The sequence below is a fragment of the Camelus ferus genome, chromosome 2 (genome assembly GCF_009834535.1).
Source record: "Camelus ferus isolate YT-003-E chromosome 2, BCGSAC_Cfer_1.0, whole genome shotgun sequence".
Lineage (NCBI taxonomy): Eukaryota > Metazoa > Chordata > Mammalia > Artiodactyla > Camelidae > Camelus > Camelus ferus.
This window is the reverse complement of record NC_045697.1, coordinates 73,400,098-73,425,518: the sequence shown is the minus strand read 5'-3', so window position 1 is coordinate 73,425,518 and position 25,421 is coordinate 73,400,098. Positions and strand designations below refer to the sequence as shown.

The 25,421-nt window shown below is 37.9% G+C and overlaps 1 protein-coding gene across 2 annotated transcripts in view; it reads left to right on the top strand.

The window, feature by feature from the left end:
• Window positions 1-25,421, top strand: part of CXXC4 (CXXC finger protein 4) — a 296,903-nt gene that overhangs the window by 213,007 nt on the left and 58,475 nt on the right. The window contains exon 1 of one of the 2 annotated variants that reach the window (XM_032461061.1): window positions 3,546-3,633. The exons of the other annotated variant lie outside the window; for it this stretch is intronic. The gene's annotated coding sequence lies outside the window, so the exon portion shown is untranslated. Of the gene's footprint in view, window positions 1-3,545; window positions 3,634-25,421 lie in introns of those variants that run through there. 2 annotated transcript variants of the gene reach the window in all.

Here is a 25,421-nt window from a genome sequence, read left to right as displayed (position 1 = left end):
AAAGATCAAACATTTTTTAAAATGTGAATAAAAGTTGGACATTAAGATAGCATAAAATGCATTACTAAAATACAAGTATTTTTTATTTTTAAGTCTTACAAATTTCAGATTTCAGGTTATCCTGGGTTCTTTGTTCATAGATACAAATCCACATACATATATTCACAAAATATATGATAACTACTGCCACATTTTAAAGATAGCTGTAAATGTTTCAATCTCCTTCAAATTTACATGAGCTGCAGGTGTCAGAGATGACCCCATCATCCTTCTTTCACCCATGGGACACAGCTACTTTGGTAAACACATTTCTTGAACATGTGCTTTCTACACGTTATAAAAAGTGGCCTTGGGATATGGCTAAGAAAGAAAGCCTGTGTGCAAAGCTGTGGACTATTGAATCAGCTATGGTATAAACATAATAAACATAACGAGTAAAGCATTAAAATAAACCTAGAGCAATAGCATTTTCTTCATTGTTTTATAACTGTTCACTTGTTTCTCTCCCTGCTAAAATGTCACCTACTTGATCATAAACATTTTACTCTTTCCAAAAGCCAGGGAGGGTGTGGATATCACAACAGGAAGAGGACAATCTGTAGAGTCAGACTGCTGTAACTCCAAGTTAGAACTTCTTCAAACCAGCTGTGTACACGTGGGAAAGATCAAAGAGTGGAAATAAAACTTGTTGATAGTATCGCTTACCGTGAAGTATCACAGTAAAGATGATATTTGATAATACACGTAAAAGCACTTGGCTTAAAGTACGTATTCAATTCATAGTTAGTATTTATTCTTCTTTCTTGTGTTCTTGGCATCTACCACGGTGAGTAATATAGCCTAGGCACTTGAAAATATTTCTCATATAAAATAAACAACAAGTTTCTACTTTATATCACAGGGAACTATATTCAATATCTTGTAGTAACCCATAATGAAAAGGAATTTGAAAAGGAATATATGTATGTATATGGATGACTGAAACATTATGCTGTACACCAGAAATTGATGCAGCATTGTAAATTGACTATACTTCAATACAAAAACAATAATAATTAAAAAAGAAAATGTTTCTTGCAATAATCAATGTATGAATTCAGCAGCTTGGTGGTGCTTCATTTTCAATGCTGATTAATTCCAGATCACAGATCAGCGTGTTCAGTAGCACTAAGTCACTAAGTTACGGCTCTCCCCACATTTTCCCTCAAAAATTATGACGATTGTAGGTCACTCAGTGCATTAAGTAAATAACCAAATTACTCTGTGGGTTAGCTCAACCCAAGGACTCAACCACATGAGATAAGAAATTCAAACTCAACTCTCCCTTTTGCCTCTCCCCGAATTATCTTCCTATTCTGTTTTGCTTGTCTCCATGGAAGGCCATAAAAGTTACTTTATTGCAATAGGATAAACCCCATCTAAAAGCAACTGTCTGAGGGAATTCCAAAATAGCATGTTCTGGGATGAGCGTAATTGTTGGTTATGATTCTTTGGACAAGTTATTTAAAACATTTCCAGACCTCAGGTTTCACAGAGTCTAATAGGAATGCTAATACTCACTAAACTGTGCTGTAATGAGATTTATATGTCTGTCTAGCCCTTTTCCTGGCTATTTTTATTCACTAGAGCCCACAGTTGAAGATACCTTGATTATCCTAATTCCTTCTGTTTATATAGTCAAAATATTTATCAGTGTGGATTTCTTCTTATGTGAGGCTCCTGTTCAGACAGTTTCACTTATTGCCTTGTCGATAGGCAGGGTGGGAGTGGCAGTCGCAGCTATCTGTACACTGGAAGTCACACTTTTCCTACAGTGTAGACCTGGGACTGGAAAACAGCTGCCCAGCCAAGGCAATATTCCTTTAGGTGTGGCCGTGTGACTAGCTCTCTCCAAAGGGATGTATGCCAAGATGGTTATCAGTGGGCAAGCCTTCTCCACTCTCTCTTCCCCGCCTGCCGGTTGGATGCAGAGGACTTCAGGCCCCAGGAGATGGTAGAGACATAATCCTCGTAAACCTGGATGCCTGTGTAGGGAAAAGCCTCTGGCCGAAAGGGAACAATTGCACCAAACTATTACATGAATGAGAAGGAAATTTCTGTTGTGTTAAGGCACTAATATTGGGGGATTTATTTGTTAGAGTACCTAGCATTACCTAAAGAAATACAGTAGAGAAATGAATTTTTCGTAGAATGGCTGTGGGGTTCTCTGTACATAAGCCTGGCAGAAGACTTCACACTGAGAAAAAAGTAATAAACTGTTACATAAGTTGTAAGTGGAAGTTATACATTTCTAACCTTCAAGTTATATGGGGTCTGCAGAGATGTTTAATTTGGCCAGCAATCTTTTCAATTAGCTGCCAATGTTTTCTAGACAGCAGATTTTATGTAAAAATCTGAATGTTCAGCTTCTTGTGAAAATTTGGAAAGTTTTTGACCATACTACATCCGTGCTCCTACAATATGCCAACTGACCATAGGCGAGGAGCAGGTGGCCAGAAGGTTCCCACCATTCCTGGAATCTTGTCAGCTATTCTTGTGTCTCAGCTTATAGATTCCATCGGTCAGAGTCTAACCAGGAATAGAGAAACCAGAACTGTAACATAGGAAACTAGTGACACAGGTGATGGAGTAGAGGAGAGAATCATGGAAATGTGAAGCAAACCAGAGACTGACATAGCAAGGAGCTGTTTCTACCACTTGGCTGGAGAGAAAAAGGAGAGAGTGTTGTAGGAGCCCAGGGGCCATGGCTACTCACAGGTACTGGAACCATAGGAGAAGCCGCTGTTGCTGGAGAAGCTGTTAGAGGCAAAGAGGGCGGGGATAACTTGGCTTCCCTCTTTACCTTTGCCTTCTGGCCCACTGTTGACTTCACCTTGCAGGAAGCCAGCTGACCGAGGAGACTGGGGAATGCATCCTGCAGGGATGAACCCTTCTATGGTACAGAGCAGAGCAAGGAAAGGAAGGCCTAGATATCTGAAGGCAAACAAGCCTGGAACCTGGATATACATCTGCTTTAATCATTTATGTTGTCTGCCTGACCCCTGTCAATATTTCAGTGTATCATGTCTTTATAGGGTGAGAAGGTATGCCTTTCAGTTTCTTCTCGGAGAAGTAGCAACTTTTCCACTTCTTTTACTGTCTTATTTCAATGCAGCAGTATTGATGAAACCACTTTATTTCTTACTTTAAATTGCATTTTTCTATGTCATGAGAAAACTTTCCCTAATCTCAAGAGTTATGTTGGGGTAAGATCAATAATATGTACAATAATGACTATCACTTACTAAACACACAGTACGTATCAGGCCCTGTATTGTGTGGCTGATCATGACAACAGTATTGCAAGGTAAGTTATTATTTCCCTCATTTTGCTGAAGACAAACCTGAATCCCAGGTAGGTTAAGGAAATTTCCAATGTCATATAGCTGACAAATAGCAGAACAGAATTCCAACTGAGGTCAACTAGACCACTATAGACACTGGTTATTTCCATTACTTATTCTCCATCTCAGAGTAATCATATTTTTCTTCCTGTGGAATTCCAGGTATCTGGTTGTCCTGAGTGCCTCATAACCACCTGCCTTTTTGCTTAGATGTCAGAGTGATGTGACTGCACAGTGCAACTCTTCGACTGTACGTACAAGAGCAAATACACGGTTAGCTAAGAATCTTCCCTAATAAGGCCAAACACGTTTGTATGGAAGAAAAGTCCAGCTGGAACATTTTGTCAAAGGAAATTTAGATTTTAGTTCAGGATAAAGTGACAGGTTCCTTCCAACATGTATATAACTGCCGCACCGACATATATACAGATCCTGAGAGATGTAGGAAGGCTCCCAGAGAACATTTTGGAAGACACCTACAGAAGATTTAGAGATGAAAAAGAGTCCATATTGGGGTTCTGATGTAGGTAAAATAATAATAATAATAATAACAATTTTAGTTACCTCTGGAATCAAGTATGTGTTATTTTTGCTTTCCACCCTCCTCATTTATTATTTAAGTCACTACCCAAGACTGATACTTCAGCAACTAACTAGAGTACCTGGCTTTTCAAAGAAGATGAGTAAAATTCAATTCCTAGAAAGGCTTAATTTTAGTTTCTTTGTGTACTTGGCTTTTCTGCTGTGATTCATATTGATGATGGCTCCCCTCCTTCTGAAACGCTTCACTCCCATTATTTCAGACAATACCTGCTTTGGGCCCTCCTCTATCTTGAGCTCACTTGTCCACATCCTGAAGCGTCCTCTCTCTTTGTGCGGGGGAGGCGGGGCAGTGCCAGGTAAGGGTCCAGAGCACGGGCTCTGGAGCCAGACCACCTGCACATGAACTTTTTTTTCCTGTGGACCAGAAAGTTTATGATAAACTTTGCCCCAGGCCTTTGGAAATCTCTTATTTGAAAGATGAAGAAAGTTGCTTATAAGGAAGATATGATAAAATATTATATAAGTTAAAATTCATTTCTCTTGGTAACATGATCCTGGGTCACTGGATAAGGGAGCTTCATGTGAGGGTGATCCGTGACCTCTGGTCCACAACACTTCATAGGATTCTGCTGAATCACAGCACCTCATTTCCCACAATAAGAAGGTACAACATACAAAATCTCCAATTTCAAGACAAATGAGTTAAGTATGTTTTCAAAAGACTCTTTACTTTTAAAAAATTCTTATTTTTTTATTGAAGTGTAGTCAATTTTCAATGTTAGTGTCATGTGTACAGCAAAGTGATTCAGTTATACATATGCATATATATATGTATATATATATATATATAGCTTCTTTTCCATTACAGCTCATTACAAGAAATTGAATATAGAGAACTACTATATAGTTCTCTGTGCTATATAGTAGGTCCTTACTATTTATCTATTTTCTATGTATTAATATGTATCTATTAATCCCAAACTCCTAATCTATACTCCCTGTTTCCCTGCTGGTAACCAGTTTGTTTTCTATGTCCATGAGTCTATTTCTGGTTTGTAAATAAAATTTGCATTTTTTTTTTTTTTAGATTCCACATATAATTGACATCATATGATAGTTGTCTTTCTCTGTCCGACTTACTTCACTTAATATGATAATCTCTAGGTCCATCCAGGTTGCTGCAAATGGCATTATTTCATTCTTTTTATGGCTGAGTAGTATTCGTGTGTGTGTGTGTGTGTGTGTGTGTGTGTGTGTGTGTGTGTGTGTGTGTGTGTGTATGCTGCATCTTCTTTATCCAGTCATCTGTTGATGGACATTTAGGCTGTTTCCATGTCTTAGCTATTGTAGATAGTGCTGCTGTGAACATTGGGGTGCATGTGTCTTTTTGAATTAGAGTTTTCTCCAGGAGTGGGATTACTGGATCATATGGTAACTCTGCACTTACTAACTCTCTGACCTTGGACTGGTTATAGAACTTCTCCTTACTAGGCATTTGTGGTATAGAATATGCATTAAGCTGAAAAAGTTTGATTTTCATGTCTAATCTGAACAAACATCTAGATGCTTACCAGATTCTATACAGAATGTTCACTCTCCTGCTCAGTTTAAGCTCACAAAGTATATGCTTAATATCTAAATGAGCTTTTGGCTCTGTGTAACAGAAATCCTCTTTGGATAGACTTTTAGAGAAAGGGCATTTGTGTGTTTGTAAATGAGCAAGACCAGAGCTAGGCTATGCTGTTCTGCGGGGTAGGTCTCAGGTTCTTTCACTGGTTCAGTGGAATCACGTGGACCAGGTTCTTTCTGTCTACTTGGCTTGCCACATTCAGAGTCCAGTCTCAGGTTCCTCTATTGTGGCAAGTTTGCTGCCAGTGGTAATCTGGGCTTTGTGCCTAGTCACATGGCTTGGGATGGGAGAAGTCAAGGGGTGATGAGGAGAAGTCAGGGAGTGAAGAGAGAAGATACTGAATTCCTGAGAAAGGACTCCTTTCCCAGAACCACTAGCAAGTGTCTTCTACCCTTTCATGGGCCCACAATGCCTTAGTCCTCCCCATCCCTAAAAAGAGTGAAATTAGATGATGAGTTGGCTTAATCTGGTTGAGGAAGAGAAATGGGACATAGGAAAATGACTACTACAGTGTCAAACTTCTTCATGTGTAATGATAGAACTTCTGATGAAATGAGAGTATTTGATTAAATTAAACAAATTTTGTTGTTATGGGAATTACTTCATAATCATATGACTCAAGTTATGTGTTAGGAACATCTTGGCAGCTATATAGGGGACATTTTCATTTAAATTATCATTTCTACATGGCCTTTGATTAGATAATTTAAATCTCTGTACTGCAGGGGAGATAGAAAAAAACACTAATTGATTACTATTCCATGTGTGACCAATAAAATGGAGGCCAACTTAAAAACAAACAAACAAACAAAAAAAACGAAGGCTATACTAGTATTTACTGTGTGAATATCTGTTCTGTTATGGGAAAATGTACTGAAAGTAGTAATACACATGGCCCTCTTTCCATCTGCCTCAACTGGGAGAGGTATTTCTCACAATCATTCAAATTAGAAGGCAAGTAAAATTAGAATGGAGTGGAAAGCCAACTGAATTCTACTGAAGTATGTTCATATTCATATCACCAAAAAACACAAGTATGTCTTAAGTTGCCTAGGAATTAATATTTGAAAATGAAATATAAATGGTGCCTCTCAGACTGACTTTAAGAAGACCAGCAATATTATAAAGTCCTAAAAAAGCTTTGTAGACCTTTAAACCCCTCCAAGATAAATGCATCATGTTTCAAAGATAACTTGGATTTACAGATTAATTTTACAGGTCAATGAGGTTGCCAATAATTTTTACAGAATTATCCTTAATGAATGTGAGAAATGCAGCAGGAAGAACATATTTGATTTTAGTCATCTTAGATAGTCACTGAAATGTTAAAATTAAGTTGCATTGAACATTCTCATGCCACCAAAAAAGAAAATGGATAGAAAAACTACAAATGAGGAATAATGATGAATAATGCTATTTTTTTTATCAAAGAAATATCCAACCAAGTCCTGAAGGGATTGATGTTAGGTATAATCATGTTTATTATCCACATTAATCCCCTGGAGATGGGAGTAAACAATATGTTAATGAAATTTGCAGATGGTACTAAATTGAAGGGTGCTGTTAGTATGTATAATGACAAGATGGATAAATGATAGGAAAAAGTGAATGTGAGAAAAAAATAACTTTTTACTTAAAAAATCAGATGATACAACGGGTATAAAAACTTTTTAAATAGTCATTCTATGGAAGGAGAAGCAAGGCATATGTAATGTTCAGAAAGAATTTAATGTCTTCTTACAGAAGATTTGACTTTAGTAATAATGTAATGGAATTAAAAACTAATACAGTATTTGAGGACTAGCTATATTGAATTTTCACTTTACAACGAGAGGAAAACACTGTCTCTATAAAGTTCTAATGAGACTAGGGTTTAAATAATGAAACCAATTTGGTATTTATCAATGCACCCAAATTTAGGAAAATGGGAAGAAACACATCTGAGATAAGATGGGCAATAAAAATGGTTAAGGAGTTAGCCTGATGAACTTCTAAGAAAAGATTAATCTTGTAGTCTGCAAACCCCAGAAAAGGAAGCACAAAGGATGGTATGTTGTAACTTTCTTCACTAAGGAATAGTCGAATAAACCTCTGTTCCCTCAAAGTGCTAGGCATTCCTCTGAGTAATCCAGATTATCTGGTATTTCATTAAAACAACTACGATATCTCTGATAGAATAGTAAATAAGCAGTTGTATCAAGTTATACAACTATCTACTATGTAATCATTTTGTGAACTCCAGGGCCACGTGAGAAAAGGAAGGTGATGAAATGAGAATCATTTACAAGAGCAGTAAGGGCTGAAAAGTCAACTAGTTGTCCAATTGCAGTCTTGACAATCCTACCTTCCAGCAAGAGCAGGTGGGATTTCCTCGTTGGGTTTCAGGCATGGCCACAAGACCACCGCAGTTGAGATGAACCCTCTGACTAAAGCCCAAAGGAAACAATAGCATTTTGCTTTCCCACTTCTTCAATCTTCAGAAAATTCATATACTTATTTTACTCACTAACTGTTTCAAAAACTATTTTATTGGTGAAGTTTTTATTTCTTGGCATGTTTTTGTTTTGTTTTAATCTTGGAAACATAGATAGTAAATGATGCCACACAAGTCTGGGCAAGTCATGCAAGCAAGAGTTTTGTCCTCTCTGTATAGGTTACTCACCCTTCTCAGAAAGAATTAATTTTAACAACAACCAGGAAATGGGTTTTTATCCAATTTGAGGGGCAATGAGTTTTAACAGTTTTTGTCTGGGGTCAAAGGTAGGTGATCAGTAAAGGCAACAGTTCCAGCAAGTAATTAAAGGGAACATTTCTGCCACGTTTCTTCATCATCCCCCTCTATACACTAGTTGATTTGCTCATAAACTGTAGACAGAAGAGGGGGACATGTGCTAACTCGGGGAAAATGCAACTAAGTTTTGCTGGCTGTTGAAACACTATACCTGTGTTATGGAGCAGTCTTAATGTGTTTTAAAATATTTAGAAGAAAGAAAGGACATTACTCTATTTAAAAAAAAAAAAACTAATTTAGAAAGATCCAGAAAACTGCTGAGTTACCATATAACCTTTAGCATTGTATGTCTTCAGGGCTAACTTCAATGATTTGGAAGGCCTTTCATGATTTGTCTCCAAATCGTCATAGTGTCATCTCCTGCCACTCCCCCCACCCCCATAAATGATCCACACCAAAAAACTTGATATTTCCCAAACATGTTGTTGCGTTTAATTAGAATGCTGTCCTACTCCCTATCTGGCTAGAAAATCGCTGCTGATCGTTCTAGACACAGTTCAGATGCCACCTGCTTTGGCGAGCCTCACAGTCCTTCCTTACAGCCCCTTCCCTGCTCACTCAGACAGAATCGGTCGCTTTTGTCTCCACAACACTTACATATGTCATCACGCTGATAACGAAATAGCAACCACAGCCACGACAAATTGCGAGCATCATTCATGAGGTACTGAATATGTGCCACGCACTGTGGTCGTATTTTTGATGTCTTCTTGTCCTTACAACAACACTTGAAGGTTCTCTCCGCGGATAACTTGAGACCCAGAACATTTGAGGAATGTGTCCAGAGTCACAAGACAGTTGACAGAACCCCACATGCTCCAAAATCTGCACTTTTCACGTGGCCCTCTTGCCCCTTCTGCCTGTCTCACTTCTTGCCCTTATCACTGGATTCAGTCATTCTGTCATTGTGAGGATGCAGTACATCATTATCTTTAAAAACCAGGCTTGGTAGCCATACTGTTTGGTTTAAAATTCTGGTTCTGACTTTTATGAGTTGAATAACCTTGAGTGATTGATTTAGCCCCTCCATGCTGCAGGTTTGTGATCTATGAAGGGAGAAGGCTAAGACAGCCCCTACCTCATAGGGTGGGTTTGAGGATTAAATGAGGTAATACATACAATGGACATAATAGCACCTGCCCTGAGTAATCACACCTTATTACAGTGCCCCATACCTGTTAGCTGTGATTATTGGTTTATATGCTTCTCTTTTTTATGGATTGTGAACTCCTCAAAGGCAGGAAAAAGATCTCATTCATCTTTTCATATCCTCCACCTATCACAATGTCTTGCCAATACCAGCAACTTGAAATGTAGAAATAGGAAAGTAGATGCACATCGGTGGTGAGTGTGGCAGGGGAAGGGTCACAGGCTTGGGGCGGACAGAGCCATATATATGACACCAGTATACGGTTGCTATGAGTCACTTCTTCCTGACAGGGGAAAAAAAGAAAGAGCCTGTCAGCCGTGGTGGACTCCAGCAATCTGTAATTGCACTCTTCCAGCTGGGAAGCTACGATAGAGGCTGCCGAGCCAATTTCCTCCTGCAAGAGGTACTGAACAGATAGCGGAAGCTCTCAAGAGCGAAGACGGCACGCTAAGGTGTCAGGAGCCGCTCACCAGCAGCTGCTACTGATCCCCTGTCCCCTTAGCCCAGAGCTGCCAATTCTGCTTCTTCATGCTGTGCCTAGTGCTGCAATCCAGAGTTTGCGCCCGCTAAGTGCAGTGGTACAGAGTCCCCCAAGGGAGGGATGCGCTTCAGTGATGAAGAGCTCCGGACACTATTGTGGGCTCTGCTCTCCTGCTTGCTGCTGTCTGACTCTTTCTATTCTGATGTATTTCCTAATTTCTGTCCACTTTCCAGGATTTCAAACTGTCCTCCTTCTCCTCAATCCATCAAAAATATCCTGTATTTTAGTTCTGTGTGCCCCGTTGTCTGTCCTCTTGCTTGTGGCTGACTCCTATACACACTGACACAGGATGTTTATCTTTGCCTTGCTTCATGCTTGATGGAACCTCCTCGTCCTAATCCTGTGTCCAGCCCAGCAACACTGATGATCTGCCTGGGTGTCAGGAAGCAAATTTGCACCTCTTCTCAAATAATGGACACTTTACATACACACACGTACACACACAATTCTTACAAAATAAGCTGTATGAAATAACAGATAACAGTTAAGATCATAGGAATCAGAATTAGACAGGTCTGATTTCAAGTCCCAGCTCTACCATGCCCTCCTCTATGACCTTAGCAAAATATTTACCTATTTAAACCTCAGTTTCCTCATCTGTATAATGAGGCATATAATGATATCTTACCTTCTAGGATTGTGAAATTTGAAACCGAATTAATGTGTAAGTTAGAACTAATATTGTTTTTTATAAAATTTCCCAATTTACTGGTTCAGAGATGAACCACAGATGAATGTTTCAAAAAATTAAAAATCATCATTATCTCTGTTGCTTATTTTAGACAGAGAAAATCACCTTAAATATCCAATTATCTTCTTTACAAGGTGAGGAGACTGTGAACCAGAGAGCACGATTCATATAGTTCTGTCACTAACTAATTAAAGGAAAATTTCCCACTCCCATGTCCCAAGTGAAGATTTTTGGTCTAAATTTCATAATTGCAGTTTTGAATGTCTTTATTCAATTTAGTCATGTCTCCATCCATCCATCCATCCATCCATCCATCCATCCATATCCTTTAGGAAATATTAATATAGAGTACCTGCTGTGTGCCAGTCTCCTTCCTAAGTCCTGGGAATTTGCAATCATAGTCCTCTTCATGGTGCTTTCATTCTTCCTTCTACTGCTTCCTCTATTACTTTAAGCTTCTATTTTTGCCATTAAACGTTGCATTAGTGTCTTTTCTGCATGTCAAGAGTAACACTTTTAGAATGACATAAGCAGCAGCAAATTTTGAGGAAAGAAAGTTCTCACTGATAGAACTGGATCTCACAGATAAGTCACTTTCATCAACACATCACTTAGAAGCTTTTAGGTAAACATATTCTTCATGTAAACATAGTGAACTCTCTTTTCCTCTTTTTGTCTTCTCTTGTCTTTGATGTTCTCTCTCTCTCCGTATTACAGACTAGGACCTTGAGCAAACGTAGACACCTGAAAAATTTGTGTGTTTTAATAGATTGTAAACCATGCAACAACAGTGGCTGCATTTTATGTCATTTTTGGACCCTGAGAACTTGCTGGGTCCCCAAGAAATGTGTTGATAATAACAATAAGGTTTCAGTGAATAGTCAGAAGCTCTTCTGCCAAATGGTTAATTAATGACTATTGTTAACAGCTGAAACTGTCAGCCTGTTGCGTTTCACCTTTGCTTTTGTCTAGGATAAATGTGCTTTGGGATTAGTCAGCAGGTGGGGTAAGTACCATTGACTGACAGCTGATAATAATCAATGCAATTAAAGAGTTGTCCCTTTCAGCATTTATACCTCAAAGTTTCCCATTTATGACAAGGCTATGCTCACCCAGAAAGCTTTTTGACATCTTAAGAACCCTAGCTATTTGGAAGCTGAAAATATTCAAGATAAAAAGGATGGGAGCCTAGGTGAAAATTTTAGCTCGTGGAAACCATTCACAAGGGGATCCTTGAAGTGTGGGAAAGACACGAGCTGCTGGAGAGACTCCTGAGCTGTCTTGTTTGACATAATACTGGGTGAGGACAGCTTTCCTTTTTCTCAAAGGATACAACTCATTTATCTATGTCCTTGTTTGTTAAACAAACAACTCACAGGTATTTTTGGTCTTGCAAAGAAGAATCAATTTTTGAATCAGATGCTCCTTTTAAATCTCAGCAGAACATTCAGGCACCTAGCCCTCCTTTTCTATTCGTACTTTCCCAGCTTCATCTTTCCAGTAAATCTACCCAGTTGTTCAACCCAAAGATTTTGTCATCATCCTTGACTCTTTTCTTATAGTCTACAGCCCCTACCTCATCAGGAGCTGTTGTTCCCATCCTCAGAATACATGCAGGATCAGATGACTTCTCATCACCATCATTGCTACTATCTTAGCCCATTTATCTGTATGATTTCAGTTGCTTCTGAACCAGGTTCCCTATGCGGTCCATGCTTCCATTAGTCTGTTCTCAACAAAGGAGCCAGAGTGAGTCTGTTAAAGGGGGAGTTACTTCATTTCATTTATGAGCTAAAAATCCATCAATTGCTTCCCCCCTCTCTCAGAGTCAATGCCAAATCACTGACCATGGCCAATAGTTCCCTACATAACATGGCCCACATTCCCACTGGGACCTCGTTTCCTACCACTTCCTCAGTCCATCGCTATTCCTTCAGCACATGCCAGGCCCACTACTGCCTTAGGAACTTGGCACCTCCTGTGCTTTCTACCTGGAGTCCTCTTCCTCCAGCGTCTATGTGGCTCACTCTCTCACCTCCTTTAGGTCTTTGCTCCAATATTTTTGTGTAAGTGAGGCCTTTCCTAGTAATACTATCTAACATGGCAATCCACCATGTGTGCTTTCTGTCTCCCTTCCTGTGTGTTTTTTCCTTCTTTGTATGTATCACTATCTAATATACTATATATTATGCTTATTATTTATTGCTGGCCCCTGATGAGACTATAAAGAACAATGAGGGTAGAACGTTTGTCTGTTTGTTTATTACTTTACTTCTAGTGCCCATAACTCTACCTGAAACAGAGAAGACACTCTACAAATATTTGTATAAAAAATAGATGAATTATTTTACAGGAAGGGTGTGGTAAATTAATTTCATTGCTATTTTATCCAGTTCATGGCCTCCTGGTATCACTTTTGTGGCAGGTTTTATTTTCCAACAATATCTCCTCTATTGTATGTTCTTCCATAATGTGATCTTGCCACTGTCCCATCAAGAGGTTCCCATAACTGTTTCAACTATTAGGGTCTGGGTAAAGCCAAGGGTCTGATGATATAACCCTTTGTTAAGACTGCAAAAAGATTAAGAGACATACTTCATAGACCCTTCAAACAGATGACCATCTTTCTAAGGACTTAAGGGCATGACTTCTAGATGGTTTCTGTTAAAAACTAGGGCTCCTAAGAATCTTAAGAGCATTGTTCCAGGGTAGCCTGCCAGGGAGACTTGTTAGATCACAGATCCCTAGAATCAGAGAACCAGAGGGGCTCTAGTCCAGGAGCTCAAGGCACTGTACCAAATCAGCCTCATCCACAGCTGGACCCAGTGTAGATAACAAGCTACTGGACTACCATAATGGGGGTTTTGAGGAACGAGATGAGTGTATTTTGCATGTGGGGTCGTGTGAACTGCTGTGGCTAGAGCACGGATTAGAGCAGATTGTATGTTTCTAAGATGACTGCAACAATACGTCCTGTCCCGACAGTGTGGTTCTGGCACTTTGCTATCCAGAGGTGGAAGCTGATTCCTCTCCCCTTGAGTCCAGGCAGGCTTGTGATCACCTAGACCAATAAAGTATGGTGCAATTTTTGCTGTATGACTTCCAAGACTGTGTCATAGAAGGCGATGCAGCTTCTGCTGTGGAGCCCTGGCCTGGCGGCCTGAACTACCATGTAATGAGTCTGACCTTTTGGCTGCTGTATTGTGAGAAAGCTTGACCACAAGGGGGAGGCTACACATGGGCTCCCCATCCAGTACTCCCAGGGACCTCAGCCCAGGTCCCTGACATGTGAGTTAAGGAGCCTTCAGATAATTCTGGCACCCAGATGCCAAGTCACTCCTAGGCTTCAAAGTCTTCCCTGACACAGTGGGGTAGAGATGAGCCACTGATTCTGTCCAAGTTCCTGACTCACAGAATCTGTGAGAAACATAATATGACTGTTTTAAGCTGCTTTGTTTTGGAGAACCTGAAACAAATGGCTTTGCAGCTTCTCCATCAGTAAGTGCAGTCTCACTTGCATCTTTTAAATCTGGGCCAGGAATGAGGCGGAAGTGGAGGTGTGCCTGTTCTGAGCCTAGGCCACACAGGGCCTTGTGCACTTCTGCTCATGGGACTCTGCCTCTGCCTTAAGTTTGGGCTGGCCTGATGCAAGATCAGTGACCAAGACTAGCTTACAGCAAATTGATCAGGTGTTCAATTGATCACGTGGTCAATTTGCCCAGCCTCGCTCACCAGAACTACTTACTTGACCTATAGTTAACCACAGGTGCATGAGTGAGCCTAGCTAGGACCAGAAAAACCACCCAGCTGATTTATATAGATGCATGAGAAACAATATATGCCTAATTTTAAGCTTCTGAGAGCTTTTTCTTTTTTCTTTCTTTCTTTTTTTTTTTTTTTTTTTTTGGTTGGGGATGGTGGGGGGATGTGGGCAGGGTGGGAAGGATTGTTACACAGCAATAGCTAACTGGTACAAGAGGAGAAAGACCTTTCAGGTAACTGAGCTCATGCATATTTTTGAGTGGGAAAAACTAGGGTTTGAATGTTGGAAATATTTATTGTGGTCAACAAGTTATTCCCAGTCTTCTCATACTTAAACACTTCCAAGCTGATAGGCCAAGAAAACATGCAAGAGGGACTATTTCCTCTATGTTATTCCTTAATGGGATAAAATAATTTTCTTCTTCTCATTCTACCATTCTACTCCTTGCATCAAATCCAATGAATATACCTTGGCTGACTTTATAACAGCCTACTTCCTCTGTAGGATCAGACTTAACACATATAATGACATAAAGTGCTATATAAACAAACAGTGTTACCATGCTCCCAAGCCTAGAAAGAGGAAAAAAAAAAAAAAGAATAACTTTTAAAGTGCAGCTCAAGAATTCAGTTTTTCTCAAAGCCAAATTGGAATGTGGAAAGAGATTTTTAAAAATTCTAAATTTAGGTGCAATGGTTTTCCTGTGTTTAGAATCTGGCAAACCAGCTTCTTCTCTGCCCTACTTTATAAAGGTTGTGTAGACGAGGGAAAACGAAGTTTTGTTTAGTTGTAGATGAACATTTATGGTCCCTCCCCCCAAAATAATAATACATGAATCCTTCTATCTTCCAAATGTCAAAAAGAGGAATTAAATGTATAATTTTTAATAGCATCTGTTTTTAAATTAAGGTATACTGCATTTCTTGAAAGACTAAACATCTAATTTTTTATATAGAAATAGTCAATTTCCTAGTGTAGTAAGGTGTTCTTTATAGAACACAACTTTCTATCCTTGGGATAAGAATGATGCAATGAGGACAGTTAAACTTGTGAATTTCAGGAGATAATGAAAATAAGAATAATGCAATATAAGGGAAGTAATTTAATAAGAAAATGAACACCAAGAATTTAAAATGTGTGTTTTTAGTTTCTTTGAAATGATATTTTAATGATAATTTATAAGAATTCAAGTAACCTATGATCAAATTGCCTTCCTTGCTGCCATATACACTATGGCTGGTTAAGCCAAAGTCACCTACAGCCCAATCCATTGCTGGGAGTAGGCATGAGGTTTAGAAGGAGTCTATAACCTAGTATGGGTGCCTGTGTGTTTTCTGGTTCTGTTTTCTAAGCCCACGTCTTCTGGAGGAGAAGAGAATTATTTTGTCAAATCTGTTTTGTTAAATTCTAGTTTCCTCTAGAACATTCAGGAGGGGATGGGATTCAGAGTTGGATGACTGTTGTAGATACTTGATATTTGTATAAATCATGAAATATGTGATATTGCCCTAAGAGGCAGCAGAAAGTGAGAAGACAATGGAACTACAAGGAGTTCCAGTGTTTTAAAGGGATCAGAGGAGGAAGACCCAAAGGAGGTGACTGAGACTGCAATAAGGATGAACTTATCAAAGGAGGTAAGTACCAGAGAGACTTGATAAGATGGCGTCTGAGACAAGTCCGTAGGATTTGGCAACTAGGACACCACTGTAGGGACATTCCCAGGGATAGTTCTGGTGGGATGGGAGGGGTGGCAGCCAACTGTCAGAGGCCTGAGATGTGAATATTGTTGAGGAAATAATCATGGCTGTAAAAGTAAGTTAGGAAGGTTTGTATGGGAAGGAAAAGGAAGAGTAAATATAAGGAGGTCAAAATCAGTAAGAGAGAAAAAAATGAGGGAGCAGTTGAAGAAATGGAAAGTTGATAAACCAGTTATTGGGAACTTTGTCCACTTTATGCTACTTGCAGATATATCAACTTTTCATCCAGGGCCTCATCTAAATTATTGACAGAAATGTCCATCTGAACAGAGATGGAAGGATTCCTGAGACATGTCCTTGAAGTTCTCTACCAAGAGATTCCCCATCACTAGTTAAAACATCTTTATATATCTTGTTCAACCATATTTCTGCTCTGTGAAATTTTCTAGATCCATTTGGGTCACCCATAGTATCCTTTATTTATGTGTCCTTTGGCTTTCATTTGAATCCTCCTACTCTATCCTCATGGACTTCCCCACAGTTAGAGAGCTCCTTGGTGTTCTGTGCTACTTGGTCCCCCCCCCCCCAATCTATATCCTTTAAACCAAGAATCATTCTGCTTCCACTTTCCATGTATGGCCTTGTCTTATTAAAGTAGAGTTCCCTTTAGAGGGCTCATTTATTTTCTTAGTTTAAAATTCAAGTTAACTCAGTTGATTTTCTATATCAGACAAACAAGTGGCTGCAAATTTTGTTTCTCACTCCATCCTCAGTATATTTTCCAGTGAATTATAAGTCATCTTCACCTCCAATCGCCATCCTGTTTTAGGCAACCAAGGCCATTGTACACACAGAGATTACATCTGGAAATGTTCCTGTCTCTTCCTGATGTCTCAGATTAGAATATCCCTCTTCTCTCTCTCTCTTGATTTTTTGAAAATATTATGAGTCTCAGAGCTATATCAATAATCAATTAATTCTGAGCTTTTGCCAAATTACAAAAGTTCGTTATATTTCTGGCAGGCAGCGGGTCACAGGACAGGAAGGACAATAGGCAGGAACCTGAGAGCAGGTCTGCAGAGCAAGAAATAGGGAAGCTCGTGTTTAACATTTCTCCACAGTCACCTGAGTCAGTGCTTTCTTGACTCCCGTACAAACTGAAAAAATCTCTCTAAAACTGGTTTATCAAGTATAAGTCATCAAAAAGTAAGCCTTGCCTAATCGGCTTTAAGCCCCTCTATAATAGGAGCCTTAACTTCATGATTTCTACACAATTTAAATTTAGTCTGCTTACCTCATTCCCAAAGTTGGCTTCTCCACAGTTTTCTACGGAAACATTCTAATTCGACTAAAATGCTGCCCTAAGATTCTGTGACATTCTGGCTTACTCTGTGACATTCTGGCATAATTCTTTGTTTTTTAATCAGTAAAGTTTATAGAACTTTTTTATTGTTTTTCTTTTTCTTTTTTTTCCCCTCTATGCTTAGAATGGCAAATGTTTTTTCTGGGTTTTTTTTTTTTTTTTAATGTCTTTACTCATCACACATTTGAAGAAGGCCATGAATTTTTATCCACCTTGGAGTTCATCCTGTACCAAATGAGTCCACAGGCCTTCTTTGCTCTCACTTGTTCAAGTTCTGAAATTTTAAATCAGATTGGTTTTATTGAGCACTGAAGTGAATGATAGCATTTTCACAGAAGCCTCTGAGAAGTATAATTGTGTCTGAGTTAAACTGGGAAAGTTGTCTGTATTGACTGAAAGGAGAAACTTGGAAAAGGCTAAAGTTTGGAAAGGCTTCGGAATAATTAAGAAGAATGACTGCTAAGCCAAGTACCATATTCTTAGTGGTATAGTCTATAGAAATTGAGAGTGGGAAACAGATGGAAGTTGAGGTATAGGCTCAATATCACTGGGAGTGTCAGATCAGAAATTATTTTTGGAAGTGTAAAAGGAGCTTTGTGTGTGGGTGGAGCTCAAGAGGTGGGATGCAAATCCTGGGAGGTACCAGACAAAGAATAAAAAATCGAGTCTTCGGTAGTAAGTAGGGCTTATCTGCTTTGCGGAAGAGCTATGTGATATTTCCCTAAGTACTGATTACACGTATTTTCAAATCCCATAGCTTCTGAATTTTTAAAATTTGAATGCAAACCCAGACGATGTGTAACTATTCTACAGCAAGAGCAGGGAGTTTTTAGGTGATTTTCTTCACTTAGGCTTCTCTTCTTTTGCACTCTGGTGTTCTAGAGGTATCACGTTTATCTAGATTTAATTCTCACATGGATTTTTAGCTTCCAAAGATCACAAAGTAGATGGAACAGCTCTACGGGTAAGGCAAAATAATGAAAGGATTTACCAGACTTAAGGACTGGAGGAAGAGACTGAACGCAGGGAAGCTGCTGTGCGAGCGTACTTGCCGGGACTTGCCGGGCTCCTGCGATCCTGGGGAGGAACAAAGGGCTGGCAGGTGGAAGACAGCCGCAAACACTGTCGGGCCAGGTGCTCGGCATGAAAACTCGGCTGTAGCCGGGATCCCAGATGGCTTGAAAGAGAGGTGCGAATGAAATGACCCAGAGACGTCAGGAGATGGGAGAGGAAGGCAATAAGCTACATTTAGGGTCCTCGCAATTAGAAGAATTTCACTTGCTTGGCAGCTATCTGAGCGATAATGAACGTTTGAATCATTCTTGAATTGTGGATAGATGGATTTACTTTTGGAGAAGTATTGTCTAGCTTCCTTCGGCTTTAGCTTTCCCCAACCCACTCTCAATTGTTTTCATTTGAAAAGAGCGTGAATATATTTAAGGACTTCTTAAAGCCAGAATGAAAGGCTGGAATTTTTAATTAAACATATGCTACATAATCATATGTATTATCAAAGTACGAGAATCTAAGGCACTAAAAATAAGTTGTCCATATTGAAATATTATATATAAAACATATATATACACTATATAATACTATGTATATTCTATATAATATATTCTATATATATTATATTGATGGGCCACATATGTTTTATAGTTAGAATACTGGTGGGATTTTTCTTTTCTGGAGATGTAAGCACGTTAAATAATAGTATCTGTTATGTGTGTGTGTGTTTGTCAGTAGCAAACTTATAAATTTTAATTTTGCTTAACAAACAATATTCCCTATGGTTTTCATAAGTAGCATAAAATAATTTTGTGTACATTTCTGTAAAATTTTTCAATATACAGATATTTCATGAATATAGTACTAATTCTTCCAAGTGCTGTTTCCTTATCCTAATTTTTTTTTGGCATTTTGATTGAGTTTTATGATTGACAAATTTACTTGGAAATATATTCTTTAAAAACATTGAACTATTTTTTTTTTAATGTGTCAGTGGGAAGATAAAAACATAGCCACAAGCTAGCTCTAAAAAATGCCAAAAACTGATAAAGGCTTTATATACCTATATATTTTGTGTATTTGAGAAGTTGAAGAACAGGTTCACAATCTTGAAACATACACAGGCATTATCACTAGACATGAAATATTGAAGCTGTAAAAGAAAGGAAAGATCATATATCCCAATAAGGTTAATGTGACTATGTAGTTCAGTATTCTTTTTATATGGTCAGAAATCATCACAAAGTACTAAATATATAGCAAATGATGGGAAAACATTCTCCGTGGTGTGTTGTATTTCTTTACATCTTCGGAGTGAGAAACTCACTTCCCTTTGTTCTTGACTACCTTTCAAATATTTTTGTTTTAGCAAACATCCTTGGGAGATAGAGATAGTATCTTTGTCCAGAGTAGAGGGCAGACATGGCATCTGCACATTTATACAAAAAGGATACAGGAGCTCCAAGGCAGAGTTCTGTAATGCAACCTCTTGGGTGCGTTGCTCTGTAGAAAATGAAGCTTGAGGAATCAGCACAAGAAATGCTGATACTCTGGCTGTTGCTAGCACCATAAATAACAAAGTTTTTTATTTGTGACTCAGGAATCTCATGAGTCTGGGACAGCATTTATGAAACTATGGCAAGCTAGCTTGTTTCCTAGAAAGTGGAGGTCCTTTAAAGTCCTCCACAATGATCATTAGTAGGAAAAAATGCAGGTAAAGTACCCTGAAAGTAAGGAAATCCTTTTCTACGAGACTATGGAATCATAGTGTGTACCATACAGTAATCAAATGGCAAGTGCATCAATTTTCATATGGTACAAAACTCACATACTTGTTATGATATAATGTCTCCTATTTTTAAAAATAATTTGCAATTCTAAAAAGTACATACACTATATATATATATATATATATATATATATATATATATATTTCTAATTTTTAGCAATGCTACAAAAGATTTAATGCAAGAATCTGATGAAATGTATATTTTAGGAGTTTATATTATAAAGCCTATCAAATTTGAAATATATTGTATTTAAATAATGAAGGGTCCACTCCACATCAATTGATGATTCAAAAGATGTGAGTTATAGGGTGTTTAGATTATTACAGTACTTTCAAGCAGAGGTGATACCTAGTTATAGAGCGAAAAAGATAAAGTATGTTAGCTTGTTCCCTTTTGATGAGCATCTCTCCCCCTTTTTCCTTGGTCATCATTCATTTCTCACATTTGTTGTTAGTCTTTCTCTCCAAACATATTAATATATACTCAGGTTTTTCCTTAAGGAAAAGTATGGCTTAATTTTTCCTGGTAATTTTATATTTTAAATGGGCTTTCTGAAGAAATTTTAAAAATTTCTTAGGGACCTATTTAGTCAATCCAGGATGGTAGAATTCTAGGATTGGAATGAATGAAACTTTTCAACATGTATCATGACTGACACCAGTCTTTACAGTCTTCACTCCAGTCCACAAAGGCTATTCCTCTGTCTCTTGGTCTCATAATTACATAAATTTTGTAAAAAAAGATCAACACAGTAGGTTTAGCAAACAATATTTGGAATCAGAAGACTGTCTATAAATTTTATGCTAACTGCTAGTTGGATAAACTGGGGAAAGTTACTGAATTGCTCTGAGCACCTTTTCTCGGATTTATAAAATAGAGAAACAATAGCCAAACTTTCCTCTGATAGCCATGTTGAGGATCAAACTAAATGACATGCCTGAGTGGTCTTATAAATGGTTAAGTTATATACAAATGTAACTAGGAAACATAAAAATGAGCAAATAATTTTTGAGGCAGAATTGAATGATCTATGCACTTTAATACTTGTCAAGGTCTTTATAAGTTTATATCACTACATGAGCCTGAATGTTTATCAGCATCACACATTTAATACTATTATTTGATAGTCAGCCAGTTCTGCACTGTGAACATGTTGATAAGTCTTGTTTTATGACTTAAGAAAAAAGATGCCAATGTCTGATTCTCTTCACTGCTGGCCCTTGATGAAGTTACTCTAATAAATATTAATTTACTTTAATAAGGTTCCTCTGGAACAATGATCCTAGGCATAGCCTAATAAAAACTGTTAAGCTTATGGATGAAGAAAATGTCTTATAAAAAATCAGACAGGAAAAATAAAAGACACCTGAAAAAACTGAAAACATGGTGGCTGGATATTTCTGCTTCACAATACTAATTTGCAGAACATAATCTGAAATATCAAATTTTTATAAGGCAAAAATATGACATAAGAATTCCATGGTAAACGAAATAGTTAACAATTTGTGAGGAGTACAAGAATTATACTTTCTCTAATATGTAAGTGCTTGGAAAAACCACCCTCTTACCTTAACTGAAAAAAAAAAAAAGAAACGTTATTAGTTGTGACAATAAATGTGAATAAATTAAACTCTACATTTAAAAAGCTAAAATTTGTATTTTGAGCTAAAATGTATTTGTATATAGAAGCAAGTAAAATGTCAAACAATAGGGAAGGAGGAATGCTTAAATAGACCAGTACAAAATCTGTATAATTTAATGTCATCCAACTATAAAAATCACATTGAAAAAATATTTAATAAAACTGGTTGGAAAATATATAAAACAGTACTTAATTTAAAAAGTGGAAAACAAAACTCAAGGTGGATATTATTTCATTTCTGTTAAATATATTAGGCATAAAGAAAGCAGGGGAAGTATCAGTCTGTGACAGTACTAATTGCTAGGTGGCATGATTATGCATGATTGTATTTTATGTTACTTTCAGGGTAATGTTTAATATCTAATGTACTATAATGGCCGTATTTTACTTTTATAATCAGAAATTAAAGAAAGGGACATAAGAGAGCCATTGACAAATCCTGCAAAAAGTAAACATACTAGTGAGCCTACAAAAGAGTTTGAGAAAAAACAGATGGAGGAGGAACTGCCAAGAGAGGAGACGATTTAAAGATAAAGGAAACAGCTAACAGTCTCAAATACTGTGGTGAGATCAAATAAGATGGGGTGAAAAGAAGCCATGGGGAAAGTCTAATTGAAAGGGTCATGGATGGACTTCTCAACAGTAGTCCCAGGCCTTGCCAGGGTCGTTTGCCAGACTCTTTGCTTCTGCAGCCTAAGGAGTGAATGCAGGAAGAGATCATAATCCATTCTTTTGAGGAACTTGTCTTTGAAAAGGAGAAAAACTGGGTCTCGGCTAAAGGGTAGTACAAAACTAAAGGTTTTTGTTTTTGTTGTCCTTTGTTTTTTAAGGTATGAAGAGTTAGGCAAGAATTGAATAATGTTACCATAGTGGTTAAAAGCAAAGGGTTTGGAATCAGATGAACCAGACTTGAATCTGGGTTTCAGGGAGGCTGTGGTATAGAGGGGAGCATACAGTAGATGCCATCCAATGCTGTAGGAGACTTTGGTTGATTTGTTAATTTAAAATATAAGTTCAAATAGGAAATAATGAAGTCTAACACATTTTTTGATGTTTATTTTAACTTAAAGTATATAAAGACATATTTTTTCATCAAACTCTACATATAGGTTAAAGCTTTTATTTAATTCTTTAACGATTTTTTGGAATAAATTACACTCATATGACATCATTTGTAATTTCCAGTTGTGAATTCTTTAAAGTGGAGTTAAAGTGTAAAGCCCTTAGGAAACAAAAGCTTTCCCAAACTTACAGATGGTTCCTGTCCACATCTAATTGAACTACAAATTACAGTTTAACTTAATCGAGGCTTTTCAAAGCATTCAATTTAATTTTCATAGAAACAAATTGTTTTTTTGTTGGTGGTGTTTATTTTTGCACATATGCTTAAATGGTTTACAAAATGTTTATTTAAATTTAAAATGACAACAAGTGAGATTGAATAAAATAACTTTGGGGGCAAACTCAGCTGACTCTTGGTAAACCTACAACTCAACTGGAGGGCACAGAGTGCTTGAGCCTATGGGAGGGTGGCTGACCAGCCCGAGAGCCCTGGGTGAGTTTTACAGAGGAATGGAGTGTTGGTTACCAGTGATTTGGGTAAATGAGGGTGGGTTAAGAGACTCTACAGAAACTAGATTGAACAAACAGTAAAGCAAGTTCCTAATCCAGAAAAAAAAATCTATACATTGAAATGTATATGACAGAAAATATGTTTCTTTTTTTTTTTAAAGAATGATTTATTGGATGATAATAAGGTTACAGAGATGATAGCAGGTATCTGAAAACTAACTAATAAAAGCACAGTAGAAGCACTGCAGTACTTATCAAAAGTCCAAGAGTAAAATAGTACCATTATAATTAACTGGAAATCATACACCTTACTGATATGCAATGTGAGACTTTCCTAGTATAAAATGATAAAAACAACAACAACAAAAACTGGAACCACATGAACCAGATATTGAAATATTATTTGAAATAAATGTTTATTTCACAAGAAATAAAATGTTGAATGCTTTTTTTGGCTGGAGGTTTGAAGGGAGATAATTTTAGTAGGAATCCTTAAAGAGATAGACTGAGAATCAAGGTCTGTGATGATTTTTATTTTAAGAAAGTAATGTGGAAGTTTAGTTTTTTGCCATTTTCATCTCTCAACTGTAAATTTTCATGAAGCAAACTGGACAGTAGATCAAGTTATATAAATTTCTGCTGTGATTGAAATCAAGATCATTTTGTTAAAAATGGCTGGTTACTTGTTAGGGTGCTAACTTGTTATAAGTGTTGAGGAAAATGAGGCCAGATACATAGCCCATGAATGTGGGGAGAATACACACCCACAGGACTGCCTACTGAGGCATGTATACAAAGCATGTTTCTGAGCCAAGACAAAGAGGTCAGTGACCAGAAGCACTTTCCAAAACAAGTGGTAAGCCAGAGAGGAAATTAAGCCATCAGCTGGGGAATAAAGAGAAACAGTAGAGAGCCAGAGAAACAGAATGATTGGTTTGCCAAACTGGGAAATCTAGAGCAGACAGCAGATTGCTGAGACAAAAAGAGACAGGGCTGAGACAGATGGAGGTAGGGGAGCTCAAGGGCCAGTTTCCAGTCTTCTGAACATTGAGCACCATCACTCCACTTCTGTTTCCTGTGTCTGTACTTCCTTTTTCTGGGATCATCCCACTGGGTCTGAAGGTGGAGTTCGTGCTTATTGCTGCTTTCAGGCAAGTCTCCCTTTCTTCTTCCTGAAGTGTCCCATGTCATCACAGCACAGTATCTTTTACCCTCCATTTTTACTGTCTGCAATTCCTCAGAACCTTCTTCTCAAATGTCAACCGTTTATCTCTTAGTTTTTTATTATTCTATGCACTGATGCTGTCTTCTTATTTTAGACCACTTCAGTATTTCACAAGGATGAGACTATGGTGAGGCCAATAAAATTTTAAGGAGACATTCACTTTCACTCTTAGGGTCATGCCAGTTTCTTATCATTACCAATAATTTCAACTCCTTGAAAACCTCAATGTCCTTTCCAGCGCAACACTTCTGGTACCCCTATTCCAATAGTTCTTCAACCCCACCAATTGATTGTTCCTACTAACTTAATTGCCCCTCATCCCCTTTATCCCTTCACTCTTTTTGTTACCATCTTTAATTCTGTGCACCATCATTATCATCATCATCATTCCCTTGCATATACATCCTCTACTCCCTTGCCTTTCCTGACTTCCTTGTATTCACTTGGAAAAAACACAGACCCAAATAAATTCAACTCACTGCCTACTTCATACTGGCACCATGCAGCTAAATGTGGTTGGAGAAAAGCATACAGTCCTGCTGAAAGCATTTTCTTTACATTGATGGTTACTAAGCTCAAGTAGGATATCCAGGCTGCTGGGAAAGCATACTGTATTTCCCTAGTTTCTTTAT